Source organism: Lissotriton helveticus, chromosome 3_2 (genome assembly GCF_964261635.1).
Source record: "Lissotriton helveticus chromosome 3_2, aLisHel1.1, whole genome shotgun sequence".
In the NCBI taxonomy this organism is placed as follows: domain Eukaryota; kingdom Metazoa; phylum Chordata; class Amphibia; order Caudata; family Salamandridae; genus Lissotriton; species Lissotriton helveticus.
This window is the reverse complement of record NC_136062.1, coordinates 493,966,193-493,988,566: the sequence shown is the minus strand read 5'-3', so window position 1 is coordinate 493,988,566 and position 22,374 is coordinate 493,966,193.

Sequence of the window (22,374 nt, the reverse complement as noted above, 5' to 3'; positions counted from 1 at the left end):
GGTCGAGCGGAGGTTCATCGCTGGCTCGGGTCCTCTCAGGAGGTGCCGTGAGCCCACTCTTCTGCCCGCATTGATTCTGGTTGAGCGGGGGTTTACCGCTGGCTTGGGTCCTCTAAGGAGGTGCAGGTGAGCCCACTCTTCTGCCCACATTTATTCTGGTCGAGCGGGGGTTCATCGCTGGCTCAGGTCCTCTAAGGAGGTGCAGGGAGCACACTCTTCTGCCCGCATTGATTCGGGTTGAGCGGGGGTTGACCGCTGGCCCCGGTCCTCTAAGGAGGTGCCAGTGAGCCCGCTCTTCTGCCCGCATTGATTCTGGTCGAGCGGAGGTTCATCGCTGGCTCGGGTCCTCTCAGGAGGTGCCGTGAGCCCACTCTTCTGCCCGCATTGATTCTGGTTGAGCGGGGGTTCACCGCTGGCTTGGGTCCTCTAAGGAGGTGCAGGTGAGCCCACTCTTCTGCCCACATTTATTCTGGTCGAGCGGGGGTTCATCGCTGGCTCAGGTCCTCTAAGGAGGTGCAGGGAGCACACTCTTCTGCCCGCATTGATTCGGGTTGAGCGGGGGTTGACCGCTGGCCCCGGTCCTCTAAGGAGGTGCCAGTGAGCCCGCTCTTCTGCCCGCATTGATTCTGGTCGAGCGGAGGTTCATCGCTGGCTCGGGTCCTCTCAGGAGGTGCCGTGAGCCCACTCTTCTGCCCGCATTGATTCTGGTTGAGCGGGGGTTCACCGCTGGCTTGGGTCCTCTAAGGAGGTGCAGGTGAGCCCACTCTTCTGCCCACATTTATTCTGGTCGAGCGGGGGTTCATCGCTGGCTCAGGTCCTCTAAGGAGGTGCAGGGAGCACACTCTTCTGCCCGCATTGATTCGGGTTGAACGGGGGTTCACCGCTGGCCCGGGTCCTCTAAGGAGGTGCAGGTGAGCCCACTCTTCTGCCCGCATTGGTTCTGGTCGAGTGGAGGTTCATCGCTGGCTCGGGTCCTCTCAGGAGGTGCCGTGAGCCCACTCTTCTGCCCGCATTGATTCTGGTTGAGCGGGGGTTCACCGCTGGCTTGGGTCCTCTAAGGAGGTGCAGGTGAGCCCACTCTTCTGCCCACATTTATTCTGGTTGAGCGGGGGTTCACCGCTGGCCCGGGTCCTCTAAGGAGGTGCCAGTGAGCCCGCTCTTCTGCCCGCATTGATTCTGGTTGAGCGGGAGACCTCTCTGTCCCACTAGATGTTTGCTGCTGCTGCTGGCCTAATCCTGCCGCTCGCGGCTCCAGCGTTCGCCACCCGACGCTTGCATCAATGCCATCAGAAGCAGCGGGCAGTCTTGCTTGCCCCTGCTGCTGATTTTCTTTTGCCCCGTAATTGCTGCTAGCGGGTGCTGCGTCCTTGTAGGTCTTCGTAGATGCTGCAGCTGCCGTGCAGGTTCATGGGTGGTGCAGGCTCCTCCCCCTTGGCAGTGCTCTGCCGACGACACAGTTTAGTTCAGCTTCTCGGCGACACGATGCTGGACGCTTCTTTGGTCGACCTTTGGCCACGTCTGTGGCCATGCTCCCTCCTTCATGATTGTGTGATTTGAATGTATACGGTTTGCGCACTGCTATGACCTCTTGTTTTTCCGTGCATTTTCAAGCCCTTTTGCTGCCACGCCCCTCGGGGACCGCCCACATGGGTGGGGCGTTAGCCACCGTCCCTCTAGGTTTGGTTACACCTCTCGGTCCGGCAGGACGAGTAAGTGGCCTCTTGCTCAGCATTTGGCACCGCCTCCTCATATCCTACATATCTTTAAATTTAGAGCTTCCATTCGACCATCATCAAACCTTCTACCTGTAGGGATTGTTTCAGACAATGTAATCAGCCATGGATCCCAAAATTTCCAGTCATTGCAACAACTCAGGGACTTCTGCAAAGGAAGAGGCGAGACGCAGGGAGAGTGTCGGCTCCAAAACTCATGAGTAGACCGTACCCACTAGCAAAGGGACATATGTTATGTTATGTTATGTTATAGGGGTGTCTTGTAGAGGGGACCGGAAACACAGACAGACTAAAGGCCATAAAGCCAGGTCTTCAGACCCTTCCTGAAGGACAACAGATTGTCTAATTTCCTAAGAGAAAGGGGCAGCTTATTCCAAAGCTGAGGTGCCAGTAATCTGTAGGAGCGGCCCCCAAAACGGGCGCGCTTAGTAGCTGGAACGATGGCCAGAGCTTGTGTGGCAGAGCGTAGAGATCTGGAAGGGAAATAGAATTGGACAAGTTTCCTTAGATTGACAGCACCAATACCATGCAAGGATTTAAAGGCCTTGGTTAGAGTCTTAAAGAGTATACGCTTCCTCACTGGGAGCCAGTGGAGCGAGTCAAGGAGGGCTGAGGTGTGAGTCCTACGACTGAGGCCAAAGATGGCCCTGGCAGCAGAATTCTGAACAGTTTGCAGGCGAGCTAGAAGGTACTCTGGGAGCCCTAGATAGAGAACATTGGCATAGTCGAGCCTAGAGCCGATCGGTGCCTGGACTGTGATTCTCCTGTGAGAAAGGGAGAGGAAAGGAAGACATTTCCTGAGCGTACGCAGCAGGGCAAAACATTGGCCAACTAGACTGAGAATCTGGGGCTTAAAAGTTAATCCATTGAGTTATATATAGAGTTTCGCCACCCGTTGAGAGAGGACCCTCTGTTGGCACATTCCGTAAAGCTCCCTCCCGCAGATGTGGTCATTCCTCAGTGTATGGAGAGTTAGGCCGAGTCTCCCTAAAAAGATCATCTTCTGGTTTCAATCCCTGCACCAGAGCTGGGGTCTATGCAATGCTTACGTCACAACCCTGGGAGAAAGATTTCCAATCATTATCAATTTGTGACGAATGAACGAGTCTTTGGCTGCGAGAATTTCTGTTTTAGTTACTTCTGTTTATAGTGTATTCACATTATGAATTGATTGTGTTTTCACAATCTTGTTAATTTCCTTTCATCATTCAGGTCTATACAGAACCAACATGCGAATTCCTTTGTTTTCTCCTTTTTTCTCAGTGGTGTGCAGTTGCTGCTGCAATGTTGTAGTTTACAGTCAGGATACTTCTGTTCCTTTTCATGTTTTTGTGGTGTGGTTGGGGATTTATGTGTTTGATATGATTCTTTCCAGGAGCTTTGTCGTCAATGTTTTCACATTTTTTGAATTGATTATGGGGTCTTTGCTTTGCCTTTGGATGTTGTTTAGTGTAGGAAATTCAACAGTGATCTGACCAGTCAGGAGTTACATTGGGGCATATTTACGAGGGGAGTTGCGTCGCTGTTGCACCACGCAAGTGGTGTGAAAGTGACGCAAGTCCTAAATGAGATTTATAAAGCCGCACAATGCCAATTTGCATGGCCCTGAGCGACTTCATAAATCGGGAGTAAATCAACGCCCCGCAAATTGCTGTGTTACCTTTCTCTGCACCAGGGAGGCGTTCCATGGGCGTTCCATGGGAACAGGCGCTGCATTGATGTTCCCGTGCAACTCCCATGGTTTCTGACGCATTTCCAAAGTTACCAGAACTGGGAATGCACCAAAAAGATATTCCTCCAAAGGTGAGGCATAGCAACGAGAAATATCTTTATTTCTACTCACTAGTTCCCCTTTCTATGTGTGCTGCATTCTGCACTTGGAAAGAGGAAAAAGCCTCTGAGGATTGTTTTTGTGCAGGAAGGCGCCCCTTTGTGCACAAAACAGTCCTGCATTCAAAGGAGGCGCCCTTGCACCAGGGTGCAAGCGTGCCTGCAATGGCGCTAGGCTTCTAAAAGGGCGCCAGCGCGGGGAAAAAGGCAGGAAGGCGCTGTATTGCCTTAAATATTGTGCATTCCTGGCCTTTCCCTGTCACGCAGCGCAGTGCAGCGCAACACAACACAGCGCAGTGCAGTGACTTGCTGCGCTGCGTGACAAGTTCGTAAATCGGCCTCTTTGTTCTTACTTATTGTTTGGAATGCTAAAATTGATAAACACTGATTGTATTTTTAAATCTGAAACATAATAAGTGTGTTAGACCTGTCAGCCCTAGGGTGGCCTTTCCCTGTTTTTTTCCGCCCTTGCCTCATTTTTCCCACCTTCTTTTTGTTGGCCCTTAGGTCTTCGGGCACCTTTATATGGCTAATCCATGTTAGGGTGCAGGTGCTCTCTACTCCAAACATGGCTGCCACTGGCCCCTGCTATTGCAGCGTGGTCTTTTAGTGTAGCACCCTAGCTGCCAGGAGCTGGCTGGATCCCCATACATTGTTGCAATGCCAACCTGCCATCCCCTGCCCATAGGTAGAGTGGGGAAGCTCCTGGAACCTTCCAGAAGAAAGGCGGAGCTTATTTTTGCCGCCTTAGAGAGTGGTCACCTGACCTGGGCATACTTAAGCAAGGGAGGGAACTTTTTTTAGTCAGGTGGGGCATCACTGACCTGGGGAACCCACGCAGGAGATTTAGGCGGGAGGGCCTAGTCAGGAACTTATGTCACTGGGAGTGACAGGATTTAGGTGCTGCCTCTTAAGCTGAGTGAGGTATCCTAGACTAGGCCCCTGATCTGGCCCAGCGATAGGGAACCCCAGGGTCCATCTTCAGTGACCTGAGGAAACTCATCCAGCCTCCAACTCAAGCCCCCCCCCCTCTTTCCAAGAAATCACCTCATAAGGGCGCAGAAACATCCAAGCGCCGAGAAGACTACTTGCCCTTCAACCAGAGACTGCTGGGGGATCAACCAGGTACTGGACTGCTCTGACCTCCATCTTGCCTGCATTACTTGCTGCATAGCTTGGAAAACGCTGTAAACTGTTCCCCTGTCAGGCGCTGTATCAGAGACCTGCTGAGGGTGCCCCCCATTGTCCTGCCCATGACGAGCGCTGTGACTGGCCCAAGCGCTAGATCGCCCATGTGTCTGCCCCCTTAGCGCTTTGAGAACTGAGCGCGCTAGCCAGGGTGACTCACCGCCACGGAGCCGTTTGCGCCTTCCTGAAGCGCCTAGGAATCTCCACTTGTGGCCGCGGCTTCAGCGCCAGCATTGTGTCCGCCCTCGGCGGCCCCCGTGTGCCAGGAGAGGGCCGCCGGAATCCTCCACAGGCCGCACTAGGCCTGAAGTCATTCACCTTCCAGGGCCCCGACGCTCCGGTGAAGCCTACGCCGTCATCTTGCCTCCCTCGGCGGCCCCCGTATGCCAGGAGAGGGCCGCCGTACCAAGCACACTAGGCCGCGCTGGGCCTGAAGCCATCCCCGGCCCGTATCACGTGACGGGGAGCGCCGCCGCGTCACCGGCCATGCCCCCACCAAAGCCGCGCAGCCATTGGCCGCCCACACCGTGCCTTCTGCACCGAGGCCCGGCACCCGGGGAAACCCCGACTCATCGTGGAGGGGGCCGCAGAGCACGAGAGCCCCCTCCAAACTGCCCCCCAAACGCTGGTCCTGCCTCGCCCCTGGCGCTGGTGCTCCACAGCTGCCCCTGCACCGCTCTGGGCCGAGTGAGGCCCCGGGAGGGCTGGAGCCCCTCCCCTCGCCCCAGAGTCCACGCAAGGGCCCTTCAGGGCCGAAGACAGCAGGTAACCCCCGGGGAGGAGGGCGGAAGGCCGGACAAGGCCCGAGTTCGCCCCTCCCCCGTGGAGAACTGAGACTGGGCCCCGTTGGCCCCAATAATAATAATAATAATAATCCACATTTGTAAAGCGCACAATCACCCGTAAGGGTCTCTAGGCGCTGGGGGCCGTCGGGAAGATTAAGCAAGCTATTGCCCAGAGTCACATGGTGCTGGGCTAACCTGCCGCCGGAGCCGGGGATGGAACCCTGATCCCCAGATTCCAGCGTCAGTCGCCCTGGCCGCGGCGCCACACCTCTCCTGAGCCTCTCATGACTGTGAGGCCTCGGCTAAACTTCAAGGTTACTCAATACAGATTGACTGTGCATGCCTGAAGTCAGGCTCATTCTATATTAACTGTGCATGTCTGATTACCTGTTTTAAGCCTGCTAATTGAGCTGTGGATTATTGCCCTGTACTGAATTTCTTGCCGGGCGGGCTTCTGTGAGTATCTATGGGGATGTGGTATGATACTGATTGATTTACCCCTTCGCTATTTCAATGAAATGGTTACCTGTATTGAACTGTTTATATTTGCAGGATGAAATGTTCAGGACTGCTTCCTGAAATGCCCGCTCATGGTTCATGAAAGTACCCCCTTAGCCTGCTGAAGAGTGTATTGCCACTGGCTGTGTTATTTGACGATTTGCTACTTTTGCTCACTTGATAAAAATGCTTTAATGAAATATTATAGGAAATGTTGATGAATTGATTACCCTGATTTGAATTCTATATAAAAGATATTGATTGCTAATCAAAAGTACTGGTGTGGTCTCCATTATTGCGCCCATTTCTTGTCTCAGTGGATGAGTGTGTTGAGTAGCTGCTTTACACGTAAGCCCCTGGTTGCCTTCCTGCTCGAGCCAAGCTACCACCCGGAGAACTGGTGGTCCCAGTTCTTACAGAGTGTTACTCCGCTTTTAAAATTTGATGAATAAATCAAGACTTTTTTACTGTTGTTGATTCAAAAGTTCTTCCTAGGCCAACCCGTGTTTCACGACTAACATTCCTCTTCATCAGGACCAAAGACATATACTTAGTAAATGCTGTTAAAATGCACAGCATCAATGGGAAAGGTACACGTAAGGAGAATTAGATCATACAGTAAAGAATCACAGTCAAATATGAACAGAAACAAGAAGAAAAATTGAAAAACAACCAAATGTTAAGGTAATTAATATGACATGATTTACTGAAAATACAAAAACCAGAACTGAACAGAGAAGATATCATGAATACATGAAACACCGCAACAAAATAAGTGGCAAACGGAAAACGTGGTCAAAAGAACAGAAAGAGTATAGAAAATAAGATATTATTTATCCAGATATATAATAAATGTGGGGGAAGATCTAAAAGGAAGTGCCGCAGCGCGGCACCGCAAACCCTTTGGCTGCGCCACGCTGCGGCACTTCCAAAGCACAAGGATGCAACATATTTACAAGAATATGTCGCATTCCTGTGCTCTCCCCTGCACTGGAGCACAAACTGCAGCCATGCGCTGGTGCAGGCACCCTCGCACCATGGTGCAAGGATCCCTGCATTGTGGGTAGATTGTTTTTGTGCAGGAAGGGGCACCTTTCTGCACTAAAAACAATCACTACAGGCATTTTCCTCTTTCAATGCATGCTGTAGAATGCAACACACATTGTGCCTCGCTACGCCACCTCTAGGGTGGTGTAGCATTCAGACACATCTCCAGATTCACTATTTCTCATAAATCTGGAGATGTGTCTTGTTGACCCACAGCAACACCCATGGAATGCCCCTTCAACACAAAGTGCTGCGTGTGAAGGGGCAGTATTGACAAGGAGAGGAAAAGTCACGCAGGGGGGCTTTTCCTCTCTTGTAAATATAGAGGAGCCCCTTGCACCACCAGCACGTCACAAAAAGTGACATACTGTTGGCGCAGGGGGCTTGTAAATCTGCACCACAGTGTCTAAGCGACACATATAGGATCCGGCAGCACCGCCTGCTTTGCCACGAAAACCGAATAAACGTGAGAATAAGTGATAACACGTACAACATGCATTTGAATGGAGATCGGCCAAAGACCCTCAAAAGCAACGGAGTTAATGGAACTGGAACTTTGGGAAGCGTGCACCAAACGTGTAGAAAGTTTGATGAAGTACAATAGAGCTCAACATCAATCGATAGCAAGATTGTACCAAACATGGGAATCTTTAAACGTTTACACAGTAACAAAAGAAGATACAGGGGGTTATTTATGAGTCCTTGCAACAGTTTTGCGCCGCAGTTGCTTCACTGTTTGTGCTGCTGCGGCAGCGTAAACATGCGCCACCTTGTGACATATTTACAAGGTGACGCGTCTAGGCAGATGTGTCACCTTGTAAAGCCCTGCGCTACACTCTACCTGCGTCAGGTATAATGTAAGCAGGGTGGGCGTTCCATTGCAACAGAGCCCCATAGAAGTGTTGCAGTGAAATCTATGAGATTTTACTGCAACGCTTCTATGCCGCCACTGTGTCAAAACCTTACGCCTGCCTCATGGCAGGCAAATAGATGACGCAGGCTATTATACATGGGGCTTGCCTCATGTGAAAGGAACATTGCTGGAGTTGCGTCACGCTTCCGATACAACTTCAGCAATGCACCACTTTTGCGCTGACAGATAAATCAGTAATACTGAAATATCTGCCATTCCTTGCGACAGGAGGCGTCATACTGTATAACTGACGCATCATTGGTGTCGCAAGGAGGGCGCACTGAGAAGTGTCGCATCGCTGCTTTCACGCAGCGATGCGCCACTTCTCGTAAATGAGGCCCACAGTACACAGTATTTTTGGTAATATTCCTAAGTCTGTGAAAAGGACGGCAGCCTTAAAAGCAGTTTATATTGTAACCGATGAACACTACAGAGGTGGATAATCGTCAGTGATGGTATTAGCCCCAAAGTGCGACACTCGCAAAGTAAGAAGATATATTTCATATTCTAGCGATCATGGGATGTATTTAGACTTCGCAAATTCTGAAAACAGTAAAACGATAAACCCTATGTAGGGACTGTGTCTGAGAGACCAATAAATCTCAGTTGAAATTCACTACCTTATAAAGTAAAGACCCCAATGGCACCCCCATTGTGCTAAAATATTCGCAGACGGGTGATTGGATGAAGAATGGTCAGAGACTCCTTACAAACGCCCTATCGGTAAATGTTTGAACATCAATAACCCACACTCAATCTGGAGAATCTTTGAATAAGTAAAGGGCTCTCGAGACACAATTATCCCACTCAAAGTGACTGCAGAGTCCAAATCATTAACGCAATGTGCGATCCGTCCACTTGGCTCTAGAAATGAATTGTGTCTCTAAAATCAATTAAAACACTGTAGGACACCTCAGGGTAGCAGTGCGTTTATAAGTACAAATAACATCACTTTAGAAACCAAAAGGCAGCTGCCACTGCGCTCTTATCACTTGAAGTGCAAAGCTATCCTTATTGAAATAGCAGGGGGGTCTCTGCTCTTATTAAGTCTATACTACTTCAGTGTTGATACGTATTACAGAGTGTATTAATGCACAAGCTACAAAACATGTCCGAAAACCTATTAGCAAGCATTAGAAGGGCAGCAAAGCAAAGAGCTACTCTGGATTTAGACCGGTACGGGCCCACAGGTCACATTTTTCTGCAACATCCTCAAAAAGGGCCTGCCCACCGAAATACAAAGCGGATTGGACAGCGTAGTAGGGTTAGACACCAAACCCTGGCTGAGTATACAGGCCCACATGTTACAATATTATAAAAAGAGACAGGAGAAGGACAGGGAAAAGCAGGAGCAAGCCCCGCAGACACCGCCAAATTGGTCCAACACAAATTGAAAAAGACCGCCCTTGAGGGGGCAGCATTGGCCGCTAGCCTAGAAATGGCACTAGCCTTGAAGGGGGCTCCACCGCAAAACCCCAGAGGGTTTCAACCTGGTTCTAACGGCAGAGGTCAGGCAGGTTGGCAGCAGCCGAACCTCAGAGGTTGTTATTATTGCCATCGAATGGCCACATGGCTGACCGATGCTGCTTAAAAGCTTATCACGAGCAGAGATCGATGAATTTAGGTCAGGCTCCACAGAATTCCCATCCTCAAAACCAAGCCCAAGGTAACCTGAATGCAACATATGTTCAACCGCAGGGAGGGAGGACAGCCACTGCCCCACCGCAGCAGCGATAAGGTGGTTGGTCAAACAGCAGCAACAGACAGGGAACCCAGCCCAACAAGGACCTCAGCAGGGTGGGGCAACTGACTAGGGAGGCAATGCCTTTCACACAATCGCAAAACCCACCTAGGCATTAAATTCAAACCTCCAATGCACACCATACACGTGACGCACACTTCACCACACATTTAAAAAAACTAAAGACTACTAAGACAACATTAGCATTAGGAATTCCAAGCCTTTACTTGCGTTCTGGAAACTCAGGGCTGCTGTACGTTGCGTCAATCGTGAATCCGCACTAGACTCTGCCATTCAGGTCCCCGCAGGAGCCTAGACCCCACTTTGCTGCTGATCCCCCAGGGTGGGGATGGTTGGCCACACCCTGGGGGAGGGCATTCTGTCGAGGGTGCAGGGTGGCTCCCCATCCAGTGCATGAAAGCAGGAACCCAGGCCCCTCACCCAAGTCCTATTTGGACGGGTTCTTATGACCAGACCAAAAAGACCCCATTCTCAGGCCTCTTGACTGGGACCCAAATTCGTTCATGGCATGTGGTCCTAAGAATTTTCAAGAGTAGTGATGCATACCCTCTTGAACTTATATTCCGAAATTGTCCAATGCTTAATCTGAGTGCGTGCAGTTTGGCTTGGTGCCCTGCCCAATCGGCACCTGAGTAAGACACAGCTTGGGCGAATTGTCGCCCCAACCAAACACACAGCTAGAGTCACCTATTTGGCTATTATCCAATTATAACTAGTTCATCCATGTATTCCCTTGTAATCCAATTCTGTGAACACTTTGATGCGACTTTTTTTCAACATTTTCTCTCCACACACGGAATGGATTTGCCAATTTTCAAGTTTTCTCATGTTTAAGCTGGGCCATCCAAACCTCTTGCACAAAACACGAAAGAAGCAGTTTCGTCTGGGGCAGGGTTGTTTATTTGAAATTGTGTGCATGATCAAAGTCAGTTGCAATCCTGTATGTGAAAGGGTCATTCGAAACGTAGCCAGTCAGAGGGCTGACAAGCAGTGCTGGGCTGTGGGGATTCAGGACCAGTGAACCATCGGGGGAAGGGGGCGGGGTCAAATATCAAGAGACTGTCTGATGGGTCGCAGAAGAGACAGTAACCCCTGATGAAGGGCGCCAGTGGCCCGAAATGCTTAGGGGTTTTAAAATAAACAACACTGCCCCAGATGAAACGTGGATTAACTAGTTATAATTGGATAACACCTAATAGGCGACTTTAGCAGTGCGTTTGGTTGGGGTGACAATTCACCCCAGTTGTGAAAATGTGGTCCTAAGGCAATATTCCAGTGACGTGGTGCTTATACCACTATTTTAGTATATGGTTTTACACGCCCCTAGGGCTCTACTGTATTTTGTGCAACTTATTGTATGATAATTGAATATCTTGTATTGTGCTTATGCCTCTGACCTCATAAAGAGTTCAGAGGATTGTGTTAGTGATAAATACATATATTTTTATACATAACCTGTGTGGTGTCCTTTCACTTGGTATTAAAGGGGTTACATATGGTAAAACAGCTGGCTTCACATGCCCCCTTGAGTTTAGCCTAAGACTGCTTTGTCCATGCTACCACTAGGATAGCTGGTCTATAAGGTTGACTTTACAACCATCACCATAAAGGTTGTTTGGACTGGTGCATGGTGCCCACTAGAATAGTGGACATCACAAATCAGGCCAACTTCTCACAATTTGTTCCAGTGGTTGTTGGCCTCCAGAATGGTCCACCTGAGATCATTCGGGGTGCGGTGTTTTTCTATGAAATGGGAGCTCATTTTAGTTGGGCAGCATTGGCAGCGGATGTTGCGGCGGTGTTGGGCCATCCATGTCTTCGGAGGCCTGGTAGACACGCGTAATATAACAAAGTTGGCAGAAAATCAGATAAATGCAATTTTTTGAACCGCAGTTCGTGGAGTTTTTCTGAATCCAAGTATGAGTATCATCAAATGGATTTCTTTTGAGGATCCAGCCAGTTGACAGACGCCACAAGAGCCACACGGAAAGTCGCTAGCTACTAGAGACAAGTCCCAGAGAGTTCTCTGTTCCTGTTTGGGCTTTGCCCAAGCTCTTGTATCTACCAAAAGGTCACGTGAGTTGGGAGTGCGCTTGAAGGCGAAGCACCGTGTGTCGATATCCGCACCCTGTCCTGATTGAAGGTTGCACCAGTCTTGCGTATGATTTTCTTGATCCGATTTGAGTTGGGCGTGAATGTAGTGATGCATGTAATCACATCTTCCTCCTGTCTGGTCCTGGGTTCCAATAAGCCTTCTCTGTGTTTTTTTCTCTCTCAAGGGCCCTCTTTACTACCAACGGTGGGTAGTTACAATCTTCTAAATTCTCGCTCAATGCTGTAGCTTGATTTTCGTAATCTCTGATGTCACTACAATTGCAACGCAGGCATAAGAACTGCCCAAAGGGAAGGCTATCACAAAGAGCTTTGGAGAGGTGACTGTCAGAGTAGTAAATTATTACAATCCGGCTTCTTTTTGAAAGTGGTAGCGAGATGCCCGTTGCTAGCTGTGATGAGGAGATTAGGAATGTATTTTTGCTGTCTGAAATCTTCCTGGTAAATCTTAGAAACGGATTGAGGGAATTAATTCACGTGTACAAGGCTTTACATGTGGTGAGATCACCGCTCGAGAAGATGATGATGCCATCTACGTAGCGTTGCGATGATGTTGGCACGAAAAGGATTATTGCCAGTAGAGGTATGGAGGCGTTCAAAGTCTGCCATGTAAAGGCAGGCCAGACTGAGGGTGAAGGTACTACCCATCGATGTTCCCGGTTTCGGATGGAATAGCTGGTCCTGAAATTGGAAGAAATTCTCTCTCAAAGCTATAGTCGCGCATTCAATTGTAAAGCTCACTGGTGTTGGGGATGTCCATGTTTCGGTCAAAAGGCAGGCCTAGACTACTGCAATGGATGCCGTCTGTGGAAAATGTGTGTATAACGCTTCCCCGTCAAGGGTCATCAGGAGGTTGATATTTTCTATGTTGTTCCTTTTCTGCAATGAAGCTCCGGACATCTCTAGTGTATTTTAGGAAAGACAGAATTTTCTTGAACACTGGCTTAGCAAAACAAAAATATCACATTTCCAGGGGGGCTGTAGAAGAGAACCAAAACCCGAAACTATGGGTGTACCCGGAGGTGGGGACACCCCTTTGTGTATCTTGGGCATAACGTAAAGGTATGGTATCTTAGGGGTGGTGTTCACAAGGAATTCTGCCTTGTTCCGAGAGATCCAACCTTGAGATCCAGCGGAATTTACAAGGGTTTTTATTCTAGATAGGGGAGTCACTGTAGGGTCCATGGCGATCTGGCGATAGAATCTCTTGTTGGCAAATTGACGGAGACACTCAAGATTGTAGCCCGTAGTGTCGAGGATCACGATGGCTCCACCCTGGTCTGCTGGCTTTATTCTGAAGGAATCATCATTGGACAAAGTCCTTACTGCCGTCTTTTCCTGGGAATAATTTCAAAAAGGGGGTGGTGATGGACAGAGTATCTGAGTTAATCAGAACACTCCTACCCAGTCAACAGATCAGGGCTTGATCCATCACCGTTTTTTAGCTCACTGCACCATCCCAGTTCAGAACCTGGCTATATGCAAATTAGTCTGTCCCTGGCCCAGTGCATCATGGGAACAGGGCAGACCAAACTACCAAACCAATTCTTCACTGGAAAGGAAACAAGCTTCCGGGGACCGGTTTCTGGCATTACAGCCGTCTTCGGGCCGGCTTGCTTGAATCCTGATGGTGCAGTGAGCAAGGGACTCATGTCTGAGCATACCCTTCCACACTCATGGTGGCCAAAATAATTTCAAAAAGGGGGTGGTGATGGACAGAGTATCTGAGTTAATCAGAACACTCCTACCCAGTCAACAGATCAGGGCTTGATCCATCACCGTTTTTTAGCTCACTGCACCATCCCAGTTCAGAACCTGGCTATATGCAAATTAGTCTGTCCCTGGCCCAGTGCATCATGGGAACAGGGCAGACCAAACTACCAAACCAATTCTTCACTGGAAAGGAAACAAGCTTCCGGGGACCGGTTTCTGGCATTACAGCCGTCTTCGGCCCGGCTTGCTTGAATCCTGATGGTGCAGTGAGCAAGGGACTCATGTCTGAGCATACCCTTCCACACTCATGGTGGCCAAAATAATTTCAAAAAGGGGTATACTCAGATGTGAGTCCCTTGCTCATTGCACCATCAGGATTCAACCAAGCCGGGCCGACGACGGCTGAAATGCCAGAAACCGGTCCCCGGAAGCTTGTTTCCTTCCCAGTGTAAGAATTGGCTTGGTAGTTTGGTTTACACTGTTCCCATCATGCACTGGGACAGGAACAGACTAATTTGCATATAGCCAGGTTCTGAACTGGGATGGTGGAGTGAGCTAAAAAACGGTGTTGGATCTAGCCTTGATCTCTTCACTGGGTGAGAGTATTCTGCTTAATTCAGAAACCCTGTCCATCACCACCCCTTGTTGTTAAATATTTTGTCCTCCCTAAGCGTGGAAGGGTATACTCAGATGTGAGTCCCTTGCTCATTGCACCATCAGGATTCAAGCAAGCCGGGCCGACGTCGGCTGAAATGCCAGAAACCGGTCCCCGGAAGCTTGTTTCCTTCCCAGTGTAAGAATTGGCTTGCTAGTTTGGTTTGCCCTGTTCCCATCATGCACTGGGACAGGAACAGACTAATTTGCATATAGCCAGGTTCTGAACTGGGATGGTGCAGTGAGCTAAAAAACGGTGTTGGATCTAGCCCTGATCTCTTGACTGGGTGAGAGTATTCTGCTTAATTCAGAAACTCTGTCCATCAGCACCCCTTGTTGTTAAGTCTTTTCCTGGGACATCATATTGCGGAAGAGCCTGCAGTCATCCAATCTGCCCACCTCTTTGAGAACCGCTTGTTCAAAGGTGAGGATTTCACAGGGTGTCATCCCATTGATGGGGGTGCATCTTGAGGGAGCACGTAGACCCAAATCATCAGTTTCAGGTGGAGTCATGTCCTGAAAGTAAGCTCTAAGTTTGAGTTTTCTGAAAAAAACATGTAATTCTTAAGTCAAGCGGAAAAAAATTGTCCTCACGTGGTGTGGGTACCAAGCCAAATTCTTTAGTGAGTACATTATTTCCAGAGGATTAACCGCTCTGTACTAAAGATTTACCACTAACTTTGTGGGTTTGTCCTGCTTCAAAGCAGCATTTGTGGTTGCATTTGGGTTCAAGTGGTTCTTCCCACTTTACTCGTTTGTTTCCCCCCTCTTCTTTTTCCTCTGCCCCCGCCTAAACCTCTGCCTAAAAAAGGGGGTGGGTGAAGTTTTGTTGGTAAAATGGATGTGGTGGTTGTTGGAATACCTAGAAGTGGGGATACCATAGGGGTTGTGGCCCTGGATAATGGCCAGTGGGGTAACCATACATTGTTGGTGGTATGCGCCTCCTATGCTATTGCGGCACCCTCAATTGTCCCCACTAGATGAGCTACTGGGTCCCTGTTTGCGACGGTGGAGTATGGACCCATCGTCTGAGGAACCACTCCATCCTGGGGTTGATAGTCCTCCCCAATGTAAGAGTATACCTTTTTCTTTTCACAGTTTTTGATGTCCTTTTGGAGTTTTCTTATTTTTTGTTGCATTAGGTAACCTTTGTGTTTCCCCATTTCAGAATGAATCTCCGCTAGGCGTGCTTTAACGCTAGAGATGTTGATTCTCGCCTTTAGAGAGTTTTCTGCTATGGAGATCCTGATAATTAGGGCATCTGAGAGGCGCTTGCCCGTGTTAACAGTAGCGTGTGCATTCCAGGCTACATGGGACCATTCGCATTAAACTCCATGTCTTCCAAAAAGATGCCGGGAGCTATGGCGGCAAGTGAGATGTTGAGTGCAATGTTGGCTCTGAAGTATTCGGTCACGATTGTCCCGTGCAGGGAGAACTTCACCTGCTGTTTTTTCAAAGCTGCCACTGGTTTCCAATCCCCACTGCAACTGCTAGCAGTGCTGCTGCCATCGCCCCTAATGAGGGCGCTCACAGAATTTCACCTACAATGGCATCATAATAGCTGAGCCCTTGGGTGTCCATGTTGGAAAAGTGTGTTTATCTAATATATCAGCACAGCAATGGTGAGCAAAAAGAGAGAATGTGGGGGACCTCAACAAAGGTTACCCTTGACTCAAACTAGAGAGTTTAGTAGTATGTTCCTAGTACAAATGGGGAAGTGACGGGGAGAAAAGAGGAAGGGAGTTCTTTAAAGTCTTTCTTAAATAACAAAATAAAAATAATGCAATGACTATGCTATAAGTAAACGTATAATGTAACCGTAAAGGTCGCAGGCGCCCTGGGAGGAGGGAGGGTGGATATGAATCTGCAACACCACGTGCCACATGCCACAAACAGATGCTTACAGGGAAAGTAACATTCCATTGAAGCGGAATACCTTGCCGCCTATCTGCCTTCTGCTGCAAAAATAACTTTGAGCACAGCGATCTTTGACTGGCCGCCTCCCGCCTCCCGCTGCCCGGCTCTGTTGCCATCTGAGTCCCGCAGCCGAGTGGAGCGCGGTGCGAGGGGGCCCCACTGAACTACATCACCCAGCAGTCAAAGCGGCGCACGCCGCGCCATCTACGCGCCAGGAGGCGCTCAAATAGCACGACACCCCGGTCGAGGGGGGGAAATCCATTGAAGCGGAATACCTTGCCGCCTATCTGCCTTCTGCTGCAAAAATAACTTTGAGCACAGCGATCTTTGACTGGCCACCTCCCGCTGCCCGGCTCTGTTGCCATCTGAGTCCCGCAGCCGAGTGGAGCGCGGTGCGAGGGGGCCCCACTGAACTACATCACCCAGCAGTCAAAGCGGCGCACGCCGCGCCATCTACGCGCCAGGAGGCGCTCAAATAGCACGACACCCCGGTCGAGGGGGGGAAATCCATTGAAGCGGAATACCTTGCCGCCTATCTGCCTTCTGCTGCAAAAATAACTTTGAGCACAGCGATCTTTGACTGGCCGCCTCCCGCCTCCCGCTGCCCGGCTCTGTTGCCATCTGAGTCCCGCAGCCGAGTGGAGCGCGGTGCGAGGGGGCCCCACTGAACTACATCACCCAGCAGTCAAAGCGGCGCACGCCGCGCCATCTACGCGCCAGGAGGCGCTCAAATAGCACGACACCCCGGTCGAGGGGGGGAAATCCATTGAAGCGGAATACCTTGCCGCCTATCTGCCTTCTGCTGCAAAAATAACTTTGAGCACAGCGATCTTTGACTGGCCGCCTCCCGCCTCCCGCTGCCCGGCTCTGTTGCCATCTGAGTCCCGCAGCCGAGTGGAGCGCGGTGCGAGGGGGCCCCACGGAACTACATCACCCAGCAGTCAAAGCGGCGCACGCCGCGCCATCTACGCGCCAGGAGGCGCTCAAATAGCACGACACCCCGGTCGAGGGGGGGAAATCCATTGAAGCGGAATACCTTGCCGCCTATCTGCCTTCTGCTGCAAAAATAACTTTGAGCACAGCGATCTTTGACTGGCCGCCTCCCGCTGCCCGGCTCTGTTGCCATCTGAGTCCCGCAGCCGAGTGGAGCGCGGTGCGAGGGGGCCCCACTGAACTACATCACCCAGCAGTCAAAGCGGCGCACGCCGCGCCATCTACGCGCCAGGAGGCGCTCAAATAGCACGACACCCCGGTCGAGGGGGGGAAATCCATTGAAGCGGAATACCTTGCCGCCTATCTGCCTTCTGCTGCAAAAATAACTTTGAGCACAGCGATCTTTGACTGGCCGCCTCCCGCCTCCCGCTGCCCGGCTCTGTTGCCATCTGAGTCCCGCAGCCGAGTGGAGCGCGGTGCGAGGGGGCCCCACTGAACTACATCACCCAGCAGTCAAAGCGGCGCACGCCGCGCCATCTACGCGCCAGGAGGCGCTCAAATAGCACGACACCCCGGTCGAGGGGGGGAAATCCATTGAAGCGGAATACCTTGCCGCCTATCTGCCTTCTGCTGCAAAAATAACTTTGAGCACAGCGATCTTTGACTGGCCGCCTCCCGCCTCCCGCTGCCCGGCTCTGTTGCCATCTGAGTCCCGCAGCCGAGTGGAGCGCGGTGCGAGGGGGCCCCACTGAACTACATCACCCAGCAGTCAAAGCGGCGCACGCCGCGCCATCTACGCGCCAGGAGGCGCTCAAATAGCACGACACCCCGGTCGAGGGGGGGAAATCCATTGAAGCGGAATACCTTGCCGCCTATCTGCCTTCTGCTGCAAAAATAACTTTGAGCACAGCGATCTTTGACTGGCCGCCTCCCGCCTCCCGCTGCCCGGCTCTGTTGCCATCTGAGTCCCGCAGCCGAGTGGAGCGCGGTGCGAGGGGGCCCCACGGAACTACATCACCCAGCAGTCAAAGCGGCGCACGCCGCGCCATCTACGCGCCAGGAGGCGCTCAAATAGCACGACACCCCGGTCGAGGGGGGGAAATCCATTGAAGCGGAATACCTTGCCGCCTATCTGCCTTCTGCTGCAAAAATAACTTTGAGCACAGCGATCTTTGACTGGCCGCCTCCCGCTGCCCGGCTCTGTTGCCATCTGAGTCCCGCAGCCGAGTGGAGCGCGGTGCGAGGGGGCCCCACTGAACTACATCACCCAGCAGTCAAAGCGGCGCACGCCGCGCCATCTACGCGCCAGGAGGCGCTCAAATAGCACGACACCCCGGTCGAGGGGGGGAAATCCATTGAAGCGGAATACCTTGCCACCTATCTGCCTTCTGCTGCAAAAATAACTTTGAGCACAGCGATCTTTGACTGGCCGCCTCCCGCCTCCCGCTGCCCGGCTCTGTTGCCATCTGAGTCCCGCAGCCGAGTGGAGCGCGGTGCGAGGGGGCCCCACTGAACTACATCACCCAGCAGTCAAAGCGGCGCACGCCGCGCCATCTACGCGCCAGGAGGCGCTCAAATAGCACGACACCCCGGTCGAGGGGGGGAAATCCATTGAAGCGGAATACCTTGCCGCCTATCTGCCTTCTGCTGCAAAAATAACTTTGAGCACAGCGATCTTTGACTGGCCGCCTCCCGCCTCCCGCTGCCCGGCTCTGTTGCCATCTGAGTCCCGCAGCCGAGTGGAGCGCGGTGCGAGGGGGCCCCACTGAACTACATCACCCAGCAGTCAAAGCGGCGCACGCCGCGCCATCTACGCGCCAGGAGGCGCTCAAATAGCACGACACCCCGGTCGAGGGGGGGAAATCCATTGAAGCGGAATACCTTGCCGCCTATCTGCCTTCTGCTGCAAAAATAACTTTGAGCACAGCGATCTTTGACTGGCCGCCTCCCGCCTCCCGCTGCCCGGCTCTGTTGCCATCTGAGTCCCGCAGCCGAGTGGAGCGCGGTGCGAGGGGGCCCCACTGAACTACATCACCCAGCAGTCAAAGCGGCGCACGCCGCGCCATCTACGCGCCAGGAGGCGCTCAAATAGCACGACACCCCCGTCTCGCGGGACGCCGGGCGAAGCCCGGGCCAAGGGCGGGCCCGTTTCAGCCCGTTCCAGACTGTGAGAGACTAGACTGGGCCACGGTATTTGTGTTTTTCTCTTGACCATTTGTATTATAGTCTCTCCTTGCTAATAATTGCGGTAAACTACACCTACATCCTCGTTTACTGCGAGCTCAGTCTCTTTGCTCCACTAATACTGCTTAGCCTGAAACGCATAGCGTTCGATCATGAATAGAGCCACCAGGAAGAGAAAGACAGAAAAAACTACTGATAAAATTACTGATATAACTGGTCCCATTGACTTATTTTTAAACAAGACCAATGCAGTTATCGATAATACCATTCAATTGATAGAACGAAGGGTGTCACATGAATTGGAGGCTGCTAGAAGAAGATCCTCAATGGGTCCCCTTGCTTCAGCACTAACTCCAATTCATAAGGGGCCGATCATTCCCTTGTTGAATCAAGTAAGTGCACTAGTTCACACAGTTCCAAACACCGTGGACTTGTCAGCAACACAAATGTCATCAGGGTCTGATTCGGTGGATGACTTAGAAAAAACACCGGATTTACAACTCCTACACAACCAAGACACAGCTTTGGAACCTAATTCAACGGGTGAAAGGGAGGGCGCCATACCTAAGAGGCTAAGTAGCGGGTTGATCATACAGGAGATTACATCTGCTCCACCAAATATCGTCAATCCTTGCAACCCGAATAAGAATAGTAATACTATTGTAGTCCAGCAAATCCATCCTTCCACCGATAGAGTGGTTCTTAACACGCTTCCACAGAATACTGAACCACTGGGGAATCTAGATGCAATAGGCGCTGTAGGTGGTATACATAAACCATGTACCACATGTGTGTCACTGCATGATTTTCTTACAAACAGCTTGGGGGAATTGTTAAAATACCATCTGCAACCCTTGGAAAAAAGCATAAGTATTATTGAAAAACAACTTGCAAAACTAAATACTCCTGCATTTATTCAGAAGTCACTGGGTACCCTAGATATGGGGGAGGGGAAATCCAAAGAGCCAAGTAAATCGGCTCAACCGCTCACTTTACCAGCGGCGTGTCCAAAGTCCCTTGCACAAGACAGAGAAGCAAACCCCAAGACTAATAAGAGTGCCAGTTCAAACTCACAAAATACACCTAAACCCCCGATTGTAGAGGGGAAGGGCCAATCTGATATCATCAGCGGTAATGTGCAACCCACCCCGGCCCTTGTGGCCCTAAATACCCAGTTAGCTAATTTTAAGGAGACCTTACATACATCACAAAAAACCCAGCCTCCCCAACCTCAGGGAAAAGAGAGAAAGGGCACTAGGTTCAGGCGCCCGTTTCATCTGCCACCTGAGGCTACCCCTTACACTGTTGTCCTAACAGGGGTGCCAGAATTGACAGATGGTTCGGACGAGCCCCCGTGGTCATTGAGGAACAAAGTTCTGCAATGGTTAAGTCAAAACAGACCTCTCCAGTCATTACACCACAGCAGAATAAATTCTGTGAGAAGAGTGTACTGGATTGGGGATACGAAAAAAAGTCTACAGGGTGACTGTGTTATAGTCAACTGCGACGATCCTGCCATGGTTGACTATATTTCTTCTTGGCCAGCGCTCGAAAAAAGGGGGGGGATTGACGTACAGCGTCTTTCCTTCTTCTATCCACCTTTAAACATCCCCAATTATGCTGACACAACTGGCTGGGATGAAGTGCAAGACTGGCCTTGGACGTAGGTGGGGCACTCCAATAGAAACAGGAATAGCAATAATTATTGGACCAGAGGCTGGGATTCTCGCCCCTGGTACCATAGTAGAGGAAACCCAAACCCTGATTTCTGGAGGGGGGCTCCTACAAGGAACAGATACGACTGTTTAGATATGGTCGATTGACCAACAAAGGTCATTCCCGGGGTATCAGTAACCTCAACCCCCTCAATTAAGATCCATGACGTCCTTACCCAGGTAGAAAGCACTAATCCCGTGGCGATAGAGAGTTTACAAGATCATGCTACGGGGGGGCGGAAACCTGTCAGGCCTACACTTAACAGAACAACCTAGTATGCCATCAAAGGAGCGTGGACTTGGGACCACAGCTGAAACTACCTGTATGTATGCACACCAAAGTACAGCAGATAATATTCTAACTCATAATGAGATTGGAATTCTGCCCGTGGGTATTGTCCCATTAACTAGTCAGGAAGAATCGAGCCCACGTAATGAGGGAAAAAGTTTGCTAAAAATAACATCCTGGAATATTGCCGGGCTGGCTAAAAAAGCGCGGGACCTGTTATTCCTAACTTTCATGGAAAGGCAGGACATAATCTGCCTGCAGGAGTGCTGGGATTTAGATGAGACCCATATTGAGGGTTTTAGTACTTTCTATGTCCCTTCGATTCAGGGCACCCGAGGCAGAGGCTCGGGGGGACTGTGCATTTTCACCTCTAATCTCTGTAATATAGAAAAGAGTACATATGAGGTTAGTGGACCGAAGGCAGGGGTAGGGAGCCTACTACAAGGTCTGTTTATTAAATTAAATGGGCGTTCTTTCTTTCTGATAAACATCTATAACAATGCGCCAAAAGTGGAGGTCAGAATCTTAATAGCGGAGTTGGACTCACTGCTAAAGAGAGGTGGGCAGGGGGCAGACTGCTTCCTCATAGCAGGGGATTTTAATTGCCACTTATGCCCCTATAGTCAAACAAAAAACTGTGGCATCTTTGACTTAAGGGGGGATCCGGCCACGCACTTCGAACACTCCATAGTGGGCAACCTGCTAAATCAACTTATGCACGATTGGGATTTGGCCTTCGCCAATGAACTCTGCGAGCCATCTGTAGCATTTCAGACAACCTTCTTTGGTCGTGGGGCAGGCACTGTAATCGACTTTATTTTAGTCTCGAACAGGAATCAGGGCTGGGTGGTGGGTTTTGATACGGAGGATTTAGCAATAAGCGATCATTTTCCTATCAGCACTTCCCTTAGCCTAGGGAATTTGGGAACACAAAAAACAAGTACGATGAATATACTTCATGGTCGCTCAGTGGCGCTGGCCAGAAAAAACGGCTACGCCATAAAATGGGCAAAAATTGATCCCACAAACTTCCTGAAAGACTTGGTTCAGAAAGAAATGAGCCAGTTTGCCATCTGCTTAGAATCAAGCACCAACCCCGAG